At 53.5% G+C, this 14,217-nt stretch overlaps 1 protein-coding gene across 9 annotated transcripts in view; it reads left to right on the top strand.

The window, feature by feature from the left end:
• Positions 1-14,217, top strand: part of ATP2B2 (ATPase plasma membrane Ca2+ transporting 2) — a 376,005-nt gene that overhangs the window by 218,234 nt on the left and 143,554 nt on the right. For 2 of the 9 annotated variants that reach the window (XM_045163922.1, XM_025272346.3), the window contains exon 1: positions 120-316. The exons of 3 other annotated variants lie outside the window; for them this stretch is intronic. The gene's annotated coding sequence lies outside the window, so the exon portion shown is untranslated. Of the gene's footprint in view, positions 1-119; positions 317-1,894; positions 2,002-14,217 lie in introns of those variants that run through there. 4 more of the 9 variants (XM_025272347.3, XM_006077476.4, XM_025272342.3 and 1 more) reach the window with 3 other exon arrangements.

Genomic DNA, 14,217 nt, shown 5'->3' with positions numbered 1-14,217 from the left:
TTACAAAACAGGGAGTGAGGTCCCCAGACATACAGTGACCTGCCCAAGGGCGCCAAGCCAGCAGGCTGGCTCCAGCGCTCGGAGCCTGACCGTGAGGCCAGTGGCCTCCAGTCCCCGAGTGCTCGGCCTTGCAGGGACACCAGTCATTGCAGACCAGTGAGTGTGCTCACAGCCCGGCGAGAGGGCAGCCTCAGGGATGCGGGCCCAGGGAAGGCAGCCACTTGCCGGTGCTGTCGGGGAACAGCCCGAGAGGGCCCCACGCGGCCAGCCGCAGCCGAGCAGAAGGGTAAACGAGAGCCAGCCAGCTGGAAGGAAGGTAGGTAGTGGGGAGGGTGCCCCAGGTGAAGGCGCAGCCTGAGCCTGTGGAGACGCCAGCAGCGGCCAGAGCAGAAGACAGCGGGTGGGGTGGGGAGCACAAGAGGTGGCAGGGCCAGGCTGAGGGCAGGTGTTAAGCTGGGGAGTGATTGGCCAGACGGGCCCCTTGGGGAAATCCCATGGCCCTAGTGAGGATAACGGGTTGCAGAGAGGAGGCTGGAGGCTGGACAGGCATTTGGGCAAATAAGGGGCAGGTTCTGGGGGGAGGAGGCAGGGTGAGCTGACAAGGCTTGGGGACTTCAGGGGGCAGCAAATGGGAGGTCATGCTGGGTCCCCGCTGACAGTGGGGTCACTGGGGCCGATGGTGAGACGGCAAGCAGGTCAGGGAGAACCTGTGGATCTGGTTAATGAGCGCTCAGAGGGTTGGTTATGAACAGAGACAATCATCAGATTCTGATCACTGATGAGAAGAACGCAAAAGTCCTTCATAAAATGGAAGTCCCCACCCGTACCTAAAGGTGGGCTTTCCTTCCGTCCACAAACACCGTGCGGGACGTGCTGTGTGCCAGGCACTGCAGAGGCCACACTGGGACAAAACGGAGCCGTTCACTGCCCCATGGTTTGTACTCGAGGGGGCAGAGATAGACGGTAAACAAAGATGTGAGTGGGCGGCGTGTCGGGGAGTGGTCCGTGGACGGAGAGAAATAAGGCAAAGGGAGGAAGATAAAGAGGGTGGCTTCAAGGATGGGGCCAGGGAAGGCCTCCCTGAGAAGGTGGCATTTGGGCAGAGACCTGAGGGAGTTCTGTGGCTGTCTGGGGAAGCGGGAGTAGCCAGTGCAAAGGCCCTGAGGTGGGTGCGTGCTCAGTGGATTCAGAAACAGGGAGGAAGCCAGTGGGGTGGAGGGGAGTGAGCGAGGGGGAGCGGGGGGATGTGGTTGGAGAGGTAATGGGTAGGGGAGGGGTGCAGATCATGTAGGGCCTCGTGGGCCGTTCAGGGACTTTGGGTTTTCCTCAGAGAGGGGCAGGAACCACAGGAAGGTTCTGAATACAAGAGGACTTGATTCATCTCTGACCGTGTGTCTAGAACAGGCTGGGGTGGGGTGAGGGGATGAGAAGCAGGGAGATCAGTGAGCACTCTGCGAGAAGACAGTGGCTCAGCCCAGGGTAGAAACGTGACGGTGATGAGACGTGGTCACATGGGTGTGTTTTGAAGGTAGAGCAGACAGGATCTGCAGATCGATATTTGTTGAAACAGATTTATTAAAGAGTTGAAGATCTAGGTTAACCCCAGCACTTAGCACGCTGTCTAGAACCTGGTAACCACTTAGTCAACGTTGCATGAAAGGATGGATGGGTGGGTGGACGTCTGGGTGGAGGAATGGAGAGAGGGAGGAAGGAGTACAGGTAGGCGGGTGGGTAGGTGGAAGGACAGAGGGATGGATGGATGGACAGGCAGGCAGCTGGATAGATGGGCAGCTAGAAGGGGAGGATGGATGGATGGATGGATGCAAGCAGAGAGAGAGGAAAGTAGGCAGGACTCGAATGCCAGACTAAGAAATCTGAACTTTCTCCGAGGCAGTGGGAGCCACCGCAGGTTCTTGAGCAGGGGCGTGATGGAACGTGAGGACTGTTGGAGGCACCATCAGAAGGCGGCTCTGGGCAGTGTCTGCACCGTGTCCCAAGCTGGTAACCTCTGTGGACGCCAATTTACCAATCCTTTCTGTCGCCTGCTGTCCAATCCTCTGTCTTCATTCATTTATACTTACAGGTGTTCTATGCACATCTGCTCCGTGAGGGCACCAGGGGCCTGGTATGAATGAACCGGACATGGTCTCTGCCCGCAGCACACATTTTCAGCCTGCACGGGGTGGGGAGGGAGTGTCTCAGAACCAGAGAGAGGATGCAGTTACTCTTGGGGCTCAGTGGCCCCCCAGCTTCATGCTGAGAAGGAAAGGGCTGCTCTCTGCTCTTTCCAGAGACCTGGACTTCCTGCAGCCTCAGTGGGGACCCTCCAGTAAGCCAGACAAGACCTTAGCATCCTCCTTCCAGCTCAGAGTTTTCTTGTTTGAGAGTTGTGTTCTTTGGTTTCATCTGGATATTTACTTGGGGTTGGGGGGGTTGTGCCTGGCTGTTTGAGACCCCAGGGACTGCAGCACGCCAGGGGCGTGTGTCGTGACTGAACGTGCACTGGCCTGGGAGGAAAGGCTATGCTGGGAATGAGTAAAAGGAAAGGAACCAGCATTTAATGCCCACGGTGTTTCAGGCTCATTACACATTCATTCACTTAACAAGTATTTCTTGGACTTCTGCGCCATGCCAGGCACTGTTTGAGGCAATGGGAATACAGTGGTGAATGACACAGGGCAGGTCTCACTAATAAATAAACAATTCCAGACAGTGGTGAGTGTTACAAACAAAATTAACAGGGCAGTTGAAGGGGCCACATGAGCAGCTTGAGTAGGATGGTCAGGGAGACCTCCACTGAGGGGGTGACATTTGAGATGATAAATACCTGACCATGCCACCATCAGGGGGAGGAGCAATCCCAACAAAGGAGCCAGCATGTGCAAAGGCCCTGAGGCAGGAAGGAGCTAGGCATGTTCAGAGATTGAGGCCACGTGGCTGCGGTAGAGTGTTCAGAGGGCAGAGAGGTGGATGAGGCAGAAGAAAAAGTAAGGGACCAGATCATAGGGGCTTTATAGTTCATGGAATGGGTTTTGAATTTGATCCTTGCCCTGAAAGCAAAGAGGAACCAAAGAGCCTCTTGATGGTGAAAGAGGAGAGTTAAAAACCTGTCTTAAAACTCAACATTCGAAAAACTAAGATCATGGCACCTGGTCTCATCACTTCATGGCAAATAGATGGGAAAACAGTGGAAACAGTGAGAGGCTTTATTTTCTTGGGCTCCAAAATCACTGCAGATGGTGACTGTAGCCATGAAATTAAAAGATGCTTGCTCCTTGGAAGAAAAGCTATAATCAACCTAGAAAGCATATTAAAAAGCAGAGACATTACTTTGCTGACAAAGGTCCTTATAGTCAAAGCTATGGTTTTTCCAGGAGTCATGCATGGATGTGAGAGTTGGACCATAAAGAAAGCTGAGTGCCAAAGAATGGATGCTTTTGAACTGTGGTGTTGGAGAAGACTCTTGAGAGTCCCTTGGAGAGCAAGGAGATCAAACCAGTCAATCCCAAAGAAAATCAGTCCTGAATATTCATTGGAAGGACTGATGCTGAAGCTACAATACTTTGGCCACATGATGCAAAGAGCCAACTCATTGGAAAAGACCCTGAGAATGGGAAAGATTGAGGGCAGAAGAGGGCAGAAGATGAGATGGTTGGATGGCATCATCGACTCAAAGGACATGAGTCTGAGCAAACTCCAGGAGATGGTGTTGGACAGGGAAGTCTGGCGTGTTGCAGTCCATGGAGTCACAAACAGTCGGACACAACTTAGAGACTGAACGACAACTGAAGGGCCTTAAGCAGGGGTGAGACTCACATACAGGCCCCTTTGGCTGCTGTATGGGAAGAGGTTCTCATTTGATTCAATCCTTGCAACAGTTCTGAGCAGTTGTTGAGGAAATTCCCATTTCGTAGACAGAGAAACTGAGTTGCCCAGCTAGTAAGTGACAGAGCAGGTTCCGAACCCGCATCTGCATGACCAAGTCCCGCACGTGATCAGCGGGCACTCACAGAAGGACCCTGGATGGGGGAACGGTGGGATGCAGGTGGGATTTCAGGGTGCTGATGTGGCCCCTGCCCTGTGCATCTTTGTGCCCCCCTCATCTCATTCACCACCTCTCAGCCCCATTTCCAGAGGTAGCGGATTCTGCCAGAAGCTTCTGCAGAGGCCTTCCCCTGCCACTGGCACACAGCACCCTTGCAGACTGATCGCCCAACTCCCAGGCTCTGAGAGCTGATCCTGGGCTAAGGGACTGGCCCGGGACCAGGGGAGCAAGCAGGCCAAGACAGGGGGTCCACAAGCCAGCCTCTGTGACTCTGTGGAGTGGGCAGTGGGGATGGGCAGCCCTTTTCTTCCCAACCCCACTCCATGCTCATCCCTGTCCACCCCTGGAGAAAATGTGGAGACAGGCAGAGTAAATTTGGTTTCTTTGCTCTAATCACAAGGGCCTGCTTTAGACACAAGGAGACGAGCTGAAAGCAAAAGGGGCTGGAGGCAGGAGAGGAGCCTGCTGAGGGTTCACCCAGCCAGAAGGGGCTGCGCCAGGTGCACTCAGCTTGCCCTGAGCAGCCGCCAGGGAAGGGGGCACAAAACCACCACTTGCCTCCTCTTTTAAGCCCCCTGTCACCCCACTGCTCCCCACCTGCACCCTCCTCAGCGCACTGCTCAGGGGTAAAGGCCCTGGCCGTGTCACCCACCAGCCTGGTGGCCTCGCCATTCTGAACCTAGTTTCAGCAGCTGTAAAATGAGCTGATAAACCTTTCCAGGCAGGACTTTAGTGAGGGAGCTGCAAGAGGCCCTAACCTCAGAGCCTGGCATGTGTGCGGCCCCGTGGACTGCAGCCCGCCAGGCTCCTCTGTCCATGGGATTTAGAGCCTGGCATGTGTGCGGCCCCATGGACTGCAGCCCACCAGGCTCCTCTGTCCATGGGATTCAGAGCCTGGCATGCATGCGGCCCCATGGACTGCAGCCCGCCAGGCTCCTCTGTTCATGGGATTCTCCAGGCAAGCACATTGGAGTGGGGAGCCATCTCCTCCTCCAGGGGATCTTCCCAACCCAGGGACTGAACCTGTGTCTCTTGCATCTCGTGCATTGGCAGGTGGGTTCTTTACTGCTACCACCACCTGGGAAGCCCAGCACATACCAAGTGCTCAGTTTAAAAAGTAGACAGTGCTTCTCTGATGGCAGGGATGATAATGGCCACCCAGCCTCCTAACACCTCCCCCGTCTCACCTCACCGCCCCACCGCCTCATCTAGCTGGGTCCGGACCCAGGCACTTTCACAGAGGGGGTCCACCCGGGTCAGGTCCGCCTAGGGTCTGCTCCAGGCCAGCCTCTGGGCCCAGCGCTGCTAGCTCATTCTCATTCCCACCCTCAGGATGACAGTGGAAGGGCCGGGGCTGCACCCCCAACCGCATGGCTGAGGAAATAGACTCTGAGCTGTGAAGGCGTCTGCCTAGTGGGGCAGAAACCCAGGACTGCACGGGAAGTCGCCACTGTCCCTAACCTGCAGGGTTTCTTCCTAGGCTGTTCATGGAGGCTGTGGTCCCCAATCGGCCTTGATGAATAAGGGGGTTTCCTGCATTGGGAGGAGAGGTTGCAGGCAGGGGGAGAGAGAGGTGATCCTCTGGGTCATTGCCCCCTCTCCTACCATACGTAGCAGGGAGTTGGGGCCCTGGGGGCCTCTGCAGGACAGGGTGAGGGCCTGGTCAGCCCAGCAAAGGAGTGAGGTCTGAGCGGGGAGTGGGGCACCTGGGGATAGCAGGCAGGAACCACCAAGGCAGCAGCGGGTAGAGGGTGCAGTGGGTGGTTGTGTAGAGCTCAGACTGCCACCGAGACCTCCAGGGATGGCTGTGGGTGGGGGTCAACTCCCCAAGTTCCTCACCTTTGTCCAGACCCCCCTGTCTGTCCCTTCCTTTCACAGAAGGCAGCTGGGCGAACCGCATGCCCATGGGAGAGGCAGAGAGTGGCTGGGTGGTGAGGAGGCTGCGATCTCACCCACAAGCTCCCACCCTCCAGGACCTGTGGGTCCTTTTTCTCCCTCTGGGCCCTTTAGATTGCTCAAGAGTTCCCATGGGCTCAGTCTCTCTGCTCCCTTCCTGGCCTCAGAACTCAGGAGTCAGAGCCAGCCACACGTCACCACGTGTTTCAGACCTTAAAGAGCTGCCCACCCCCTGCCTCCTTTCCCAGGGGAGGAACTGGGCTCAGAGAGGTCTAGTAACTGCTCGAGGTCACACAGCGAGTGGGTGGCAGAGAAAACGGACTCCAGGCTTGTGACTGGCTCCCAGGGAAGTGACTGCTTTGTTCTTCCACACATCCCTCCAAGAGAGGAAAAGCTCCCCATTTTTCCTTGAGCCCTGGGCCTCTGGTGCCCAGCTCCACGCTGGGGGGCCGATGCCCACACGCTGGCCCGGGGCCCTACCGTGGGCGGCTCCAGCGTTTGCCAGGACTGCAGCGGGCCCAGTCCAGCCATTTGGGTTTGGAAGTTTTTTCAGGAGAGGTGTTTGGAGAGTGGCCAGCAGGTCTTTTCCACCACCGTGGAAATTTCCAACGATGGAATTATGAAAACCTCCCGTGGCCCTTCTGCCGCCCCACTTTGTTATGAAAAAACAACTCCTTGGTGGCCAGGCAGGGGGAGAGCAGATTAGATCCCAGAATGAAGAACTCCCCAGCGAGAGACTCCCAAGTAGATCACTGGGAGGACCCAGGAGATGGTGGTTCAAAGTCCGGGCAGCCTCTCCAGAAGGGGTTTCCAGCTGTTCTGCACCAGAAGCTGGGGTTGGTGTGGACATCACTGTCGGTCAGTGAATGCTGATTGGTGGTGAGACGGGTGGATAGGTGGGTGGGTAGTGTGGAAGGAAAGGAGGGAGGGAAGCCATTTGGTAGGACGGGCTTCCCTAGGAAACATCTGGACAGTGGGACCTTGGTCAGTCCCCTCACTCCGGTGCTGTCTGACTTCCAAAACATGGACACGATTGTACCTACCACTCCTGGAGAAGTGGATCATGGCAACCCACTCCAGTACTCTTGCCTGGAGGACTCCATGGACAGAGGAGCCTGGCGGGCTACAGTCCATGGGGTCGTGAAGAGTCACACACAACTGAGCAACTAAATAACAGACATACCTACCGTGCAAAGTGGAAATGAGAACTAGCATGTGGGAAGTGCCCAGCTCTGTGAACAGCAGAGACTCAGATCATCTCCATCATAGAATAGATAGGCAACGTGTGAGCTTGGGAGACAGCCCTGACTCTGTCTCTCTGAGCTATGTCGCCTGGGGCAGGTGACTTCGCCTCTCTGGGCCTCAGTTTCTTCATCCACGCAATGGAGATGAGAAAGAGCTCCCGTCACCAGGGTTGCCTGCAGGGGCCAGATGAGAGTTCCATTGGCCTGGGGAAAGCATCACCCCACCCCTCACAGTTGTTCCGCTGATTCTGATGGTGAGTTGGGGGGCAGGGAACGCAGTGAGTCTGTGATGGCAGAGGGGCCTTTCTATTGACTGGTGGGAAGGAGGCTTTAGTTAGGCCCCGGTGGGTGGGTGGGTGAGCAGAAGACAGGCTTTTCCAGCTCAGTCACAGGGCTGGGGACCAGCTGCAAAGGCAGCTGTGATTGACAGGCCTGCAGAAAGCCAGGGGTTCTGGACCGGAAATGCCTGGGGACGCACAGGTTGGGGCAGCAGTCGCCACACGCTGGGGGTTCTGGTCTCGGCGCACCTCAAGTCCAGCTCCTGCACTGCCCACTCTCTCCTTCCTCTCACCACCAGCCTGGCCGAGAGCAGGTTGCCCTTGGGTTAGTTCTCACCCCTCTGGGTAGGGTGAGGTGAGGGGTTGAGCTGCTCTGGGCCCAGACACGGCTGAGGCTGAGGGTCAATTGGCATCAGCAGAGCGAGCTGTGACTGGGGGGTGTGCACAGCAGTACAGTGACGGGCTTGACTTTCAGGTGGATTCCAGTCCTGCTTCCCCAGCGGTGTGGCCTGGGCAAGGTGACCAAGCCTCAGGCTCCTCGTCCGTAAAATGGGGATAATAGAGCCCAGCTCCCAGGCTGCTCATGAGGGGGAAACAAAACAGCCTGCATAAACACAGCGTGGCCCCGCCTGGCCCAGGGCTGGCACTCATTTACCCAGTCAACCGGGTACTGATTATCTGCTGTGCGCCAGCCCTGGTCTGAGAAGTGGGGTTTTATAGTAAACCAACTGAGCAGTCACGGATGATCAAATTGTCCAGGGCGTTCTGGCCTTAGAAATAGGAGTCCTGCATCTCAGAAACCAACCCCACCCCACCGCCCCTTCTCAAGCTAATCAGGACAGTGGGACATCCTAACACAATCTCTACCCTAGTGGAGGGAGATGGACAGTAAGTAAACACATAATGTTCATGATGGTTGAAGCAGTTATTTTTTTAAAATAAGCCAGAATAAGGGAGTAGGGGGTGATGATCAGGCTTGTCACTGTTGATGGGGTGGGGAGGGCAGGCCTCTCTAAGGAGGTGACATTTGAGCAGGGACCTGGGGCGTGTGATATCTGGGAGAACGGGGAACTACATGGGCAGAAGCCCTGAGGTGGGGGTGCTGGCGTGTCGGAGGAGCAGAAGAGGAGATGGAGAGTGGGGTGAGGAAGGGCTGGCCTTGAATTAATTGGGGCTCCTTTCAGAAGCAAGTAGTATAAATGTCAACTCAAGTTAACTTAAGAAAAAAAAGACGTGTTGACTTCAGGCATGGCTGTATCCTGGCGCTCAAATGACTTTTCTCATTCGTCATCTCTGCTTGCATCTGTGTTATCGTCATTCTCAAGAAGGTCACAGCAGCCCCAGCTAGGTGACCTATGTGTCTGTAACTGCAAAAAAAAAAAAAAAAAAGACGCTCTGCTGTAAGGTCCAGCATGGCAGATGGGAGCAGGCTGGGCGGAAATCATGAGAGAGAAATATGTGGGAGGGGAAGGGAGCCATCTGCAGAGCCAGAGCACTTGGGTCCAGTCTTGTAGAGTCTGGACTTTGAACTTCATTCTGAGTGTGCTGGAAGCCATAGAAGGTTTTAAACAGGGAAGTGACCTGATCCAGTTTATGTTTTAGGAATTGTCAGTCTCGTTGTGTGGTGAAGGAATTGTCAGAGCAAGGGATTAGCAGAGAAATCAATGAGGAGGCTAGTGTGGTCACTCAGGTGGGCTTTCATGATGGATGTAGAGGTGGAGGGAAGGAGATGGACTAGGAGTTGGGGAGGGGAGCACTGGGAAGAGAGCCTGGACAAACCTGGGGTTGAGATGGGAGTAGGGTCACTGGAAGAGACTTGGAACAGTCTCAACCCTGAAGGGACTGGGGTATGGGAGGAAGCTCTGTGTCAGGGACAAGACGACAGGCAGCCCCTAGAGGTAGGGCCTGTTTCCCCAGATAGCATGAGCCCCCTGAGCAGGAGGAGTCCTTCTGGACTCCTCTCCCAGTTAGGGGCCCACTGAGCCTGGAGCCTGGAGCCCCTTTCCTCAGCTTGAGGAAAGGAGAGTTGAGGGGGGCAGGCAGCCCACCCAGCAGACAGCAGGAAGCTCAGAATTGAGGAAGCCCCTACTTCAGCCATGGCCATTCATTGCCCCTTCCTTCACTGCTGCATCCATGGCAGGACATATCCCCTGTGAGCAACATCAGGGTCCTAAGTAGGCCCCAGAGCTTCTCAGGACCTGGCCTGGCCTCCTCTTGGTGCCTAAGGGCAGCTCAGGGGGTCTGCCCTGCCTACCAGGGGGACTTACTCAAGTCACATGCAAGAGAAGAGTTGCCCAGCATCTAGGCTTGTAGTGGGAAGTGGGCCCAGTGTGGGCCCACCCACCTCTGACTCACCAGGCTAGAGTAAGTCTCATGCCATTTCCAAACTTTCAACAAGAAAAAAAACAAATGTTCAAGCAGATAAGTCATGAGCATTTTTTTCTAAGGTTTCTGCTCTTACTGGGCTTCAGCTATGGCTAGATCAAAGAATATCTGAGTTAAGCCTCCCAGGCATGTACCTGAGGGCAATTCCCAAAGACTGCATGCCTCAAAGGGGGCTTGGGTCTCCATGTATCATTCTAGGGATGTGTCCGTGCCCAAATCTGACAACTAATGAAGTGAAGAGACTAAGGCACAGAGAAGCTAGGAGAGTGGCTGGATCTGGGGGCATGGCTGGACTCAGGGTGGTCTACAGAGCGCTTGTTTGGGGCTCAGCACTTTCACATACATCATCTCTTCTAATATGACAGTCTTAGAAGGGAATGTTGTAATCCCCACTCTATGGATGAGGAAACTGAGCCTGAGCAAGGGCCTGCCTGTGTTTGTCACGCATAATAAGTTCAAAGTGAGTGCTCCCCCTGCCCTCCAGAAATGATGAGTGTCATACCTTCCCATCTTAGAAAGAATCTTGTAAAGCAAGGCAATCAATCTTTTCACTCCAAGCATCCACCCTCCCTCCCTCCCTCCCTTCCTTCTTTCTTTCCTTGATTCCCGAATGATTTACAGATGATCTACTACGTACTCACACTGTGCGAGGCCTTAGGAATGTGTAACAGTGATTAAAAAACAGACACGGGCCCTGCTTTCAGCGGTCTAGTGTCGAACATTAATCCAGCACTCACACGAATACGTGTGAAATACAACCAGAGTACATAGTAGGTGAGTCCGGGAAGGGCCCCACGAGGAGGTGGGATTGAGCAGAGTATAGGAGAGTGAGTAGGAGTTTGCTGGGTGCTTCTGGGGCGGGAGCAGCATTAGCATTCAGGCCCAGGAGCAGAACAGACAAAGGCCTGGTGGGGAGAGTGAGCAGCGTGGCTGGAGAATGAGACAGTGAGGGAATGGGGTGTTGGGTGGAGTTGGTGGACCTGGTGGACCTGGGGTGGGCCACCTGGGGCTTCAAAGGTCACAGTGAGGACTTTTGTCTTTATCCTAAGAACGAGATGAGGAGGATGTGGTATAAACAGACTTGTTTTTCCAAGTGGAACGAGAGAGGTCAGTTAAGGGGCTCCTGCACTCACCCAAGCAAGAGATGAGGAAGACTCAGAGCAGGGGCTGTGGAGACGCAGCGCGGGGAGTGGCTTCAAGGAAATGTGCATGCTAAGTTGCTTCAGTCGTGTCCGACTCTTTGCGACCCCATGGACTTTAGACCCCCAAGCTCCTCTGTCCAAGGGATTCTCCAGGCAAGAATACTGGAAGGGGCGAAACCAACAGGACTCGGATGATGGAGAGGAAAGGGACAGGGTGACTCTTGTGTTCTGAGCTGCCCACCTGGAGAGAGGATGAGGCCTTTCATGGGGACAGTGAACCCTATGGGAGAATGAGGTGGGGGTGGAGAAGGTTAAGGCTTGGATTTCAGATAGGAACTCCTATCTCACACCATGCACACACTGAACTGAGGGAGAAGAAAACAGAGTGTGGGGGTGGGGGGGTGGGGGGGGGGTTGGCAATTATTTCTTCATTCCAAAACAAAGGGATAAGCAACAAAAGAAAAACTGGTTAAACTGGACTTCACCAAACTCAAAAAGTTTTATGCAGCAAAGGATACTATCAACAGAGTGAAAAGATGATCCATGGAATAAGAGAAGATACCTGCAGATCATATCTGTGATAAGGGATTTATATCAAGAACTCTTGCATCTCAACCAAAAAAATAAAGCCAAATAACCCAAATCAAAAATGAGCAAAGAACTTGAACAGACATTTCTCCAAAGATGATATGCAAATGGCCAATAAACACACGAAAAGATGCTCAACATCTTTTCCCTAATCATTAGGGAAACGCAAATCAAAACCACCATGATATTTCACTTCTCACCCATTAGGATGGCTATGAAAATGAAACAGAAAATTACAAATATTGGCAAGGATGTAGAGAAATTGGGATCCTTGTGCACTGTTGGTGGAAATGTAAAGTTGTATAACTGCTATAAGAAATTGTATGGTGGTTCCTCAAAAAATTAAACATAGAGTAACCGGACAATCCAACAATTCTGCTCCCGGATATATACCCCCAAAGAACTGAAAACTGATATTTTCACATCCATGTCCATAGCAGCATTATTGGGGAAGCTGCCCACATGTCCACCAACAGAAGAAAGGATAAACAAAATATTGTTTATACATATGATGGAATATTATTCAGCCTTAAAAAGGAAGGAAAGTCTGACACATGCTGGAACATGGATGAACCCTGAAGACGCCAAGTGGAATACAGCACAAAAGGACAAATATTGTGCGACTCCACAGGCATGAGGTCCCTAGCATAGTCAAAATCGTAGAGACAGAAAGTTGAATGGTGGTGCCAGGGGCTGGTGGGGAGGAGGGAGTGGGGATACAGTGTTTGATGGGCACAGAGTTGCAGTTGGGGAAGATGAAAAGGTTCTAGAAACAGATGGTGGTGATGGTTGTACAACTGTGTGAATGTTACTGCCACTGAGCTGTACAGTTCAAAATGGTTAAAATGAAAACTTTTGTGTTAGGTAGATTTCGCCGCGATAGGAGGAGGAGTAGATGAGAAACGTTGAGGCGACACGTAGATCTGAACGTAAACACTGCAACTCTAAAACCTCTAGAAGGAGACGCAGGAGGACCTCTTCACCACCTCGGAATAAGACATAATTTTCAGAAAAGACACAGAAAAGTGTTTATCATAAGAGAAGAAACGGACAAGTTGGACTCGAGATGGGTTGAGCGTGACGTGTGGGGACATCGGGGTAGCGGGGCCAGGTACGAAGCTGGTTGTCGTTTGTAATGAGACCTGGGCGGGAGGACCCACACGTGAGACCCCGCAGTCAGCTGATATTTCCAGCCACAGTCTGCCCTCAGGGGCCCCAGTGGGGTCACCCACGTTATGACCCGCCAGTCTAGAATAAGTGCCTTCAGGCCACTTCTGGAATGGGTCTAGCTGTGGATGTCCAAGCAGATGAACCCCTGAGTGTTTTCTCAAGGTATCTTCTCTGAGAGCCATCTCGCTGGGCTCTGGCTTATACCATCCGTCTGCTTCTCTGGCCATGAGGGTGCATCTGTGACAAGAGCTCTCTGCACTGCACTGCCGCCTTCACGCCCTTCCCCGGGGCTGATGGAGGAGTCAGATGAAATCTCATTTCCTCGAACTAGAGGCTGATCAATTAAGGCAACAGGAACTTGCTGATCTGGAAGAATTAGATACTGGTCTTGGGTAAGACCAGTATCTGAGCTCTTTCTGCTCAATCCACGCTGGCGTGATTCTCAAGTAGCTTTGCCTTGCTGAGGGCCCCCAAACCTGGGGTCCCAGCCTCAAATCTTACTCTCTCTCACCATGCCCAGGCCCCTGGATTTCCTGGCTCTGCCATCTTGATACTGTTCCTACATGGCATTCATTGGCAAAGCAGGGAGTTGACCTGGTTCCGCCACATAGTGATTCCACTTGGGTATTTGTGGGACAGAGGGGTCAGGGACTGCTTTGAGAAGCTGGTGAAGGCTGCAGGCTTCCTCCTGGGGAAAAAAAATGTAAATCTACACAGACCTTTACAGCTAAAGGCAGCTGCTGTACCCTGCAAGGGTGCCAAGGCTACCCTAATGCTTTTCTGCTTTGCCCTCTGGTTATCTTCAGGGGGACACATAATTTATGCAAATTTTGCAGATGGAGAAACTGAGATTCAGAGAAGTAACCCTAACTGCTTGCCTGGTCCTGGAAGGAGTAACTGGGCTTGTGAGCTGGGAATTCCCAAACTATTTCTCCTCGGTACAGTTGAGAGTTCCTACCCCACCCTCTCATCCCGAGTTTCTCTGAGCCAGAGGAAGGGGTATGAAGTAGTTGGTGGTGGGAGGCTTGACCCCCAGAGGGTGGAGCTTTTGCCTGAATAACCTTTGAGTCCCCAGCATCCAACTCTCGGCCCCAGAACCTACTGACTGAATGACAAGTAAGAGAATGCATGGGGCGTTGCAGAGGGAGGGGCCTTTGGCCTTGGAGACGAGATGCTCCTAGTCATCAGTGCTGTCCATCCTAGCTCTGTGACCTGGGCCTCTCTCGGCCTCAGTTTCCCTGCCTGTAAAATGGGAACATCGACACTCCTCGGACAGTTGGGAAGATGAAAGGAGACAGCTGTGGGACAGGGACTCTGCACAATGTGTCACAGCCTGGGCACACACATGGAAATGTCCCCATCTTGTAGATGAAGAAACGGAGGCCCAGAGCAAGGCAGCGATGTGCCCAAGGCCATGTAGAGGTGGCTGGTCTCGAATCAGAGTCCAGGTCTGTGCCCTTGAACAAACG

This window comes from Bubalus bubalis, chromosome 21, assembly GCF_019923935.1.
Source record: "Bubalus bubalis isolate 160015118507 breed Murrah chromosome 21, NDDB_SH_1, whole genome shotgun sequence".
Taxonomy (NCBI): domain Eukaryota; kingdom Metazoa; phylum Chordata; class Mammalia; order Artiodactyla; family Bovidae; genus Bubalus; species Bubalus bubalis.
Note: the sequence above shows the minus strand (reverse complement) of the source record. Positions and strands in the feature narration are given on the sequence as shown.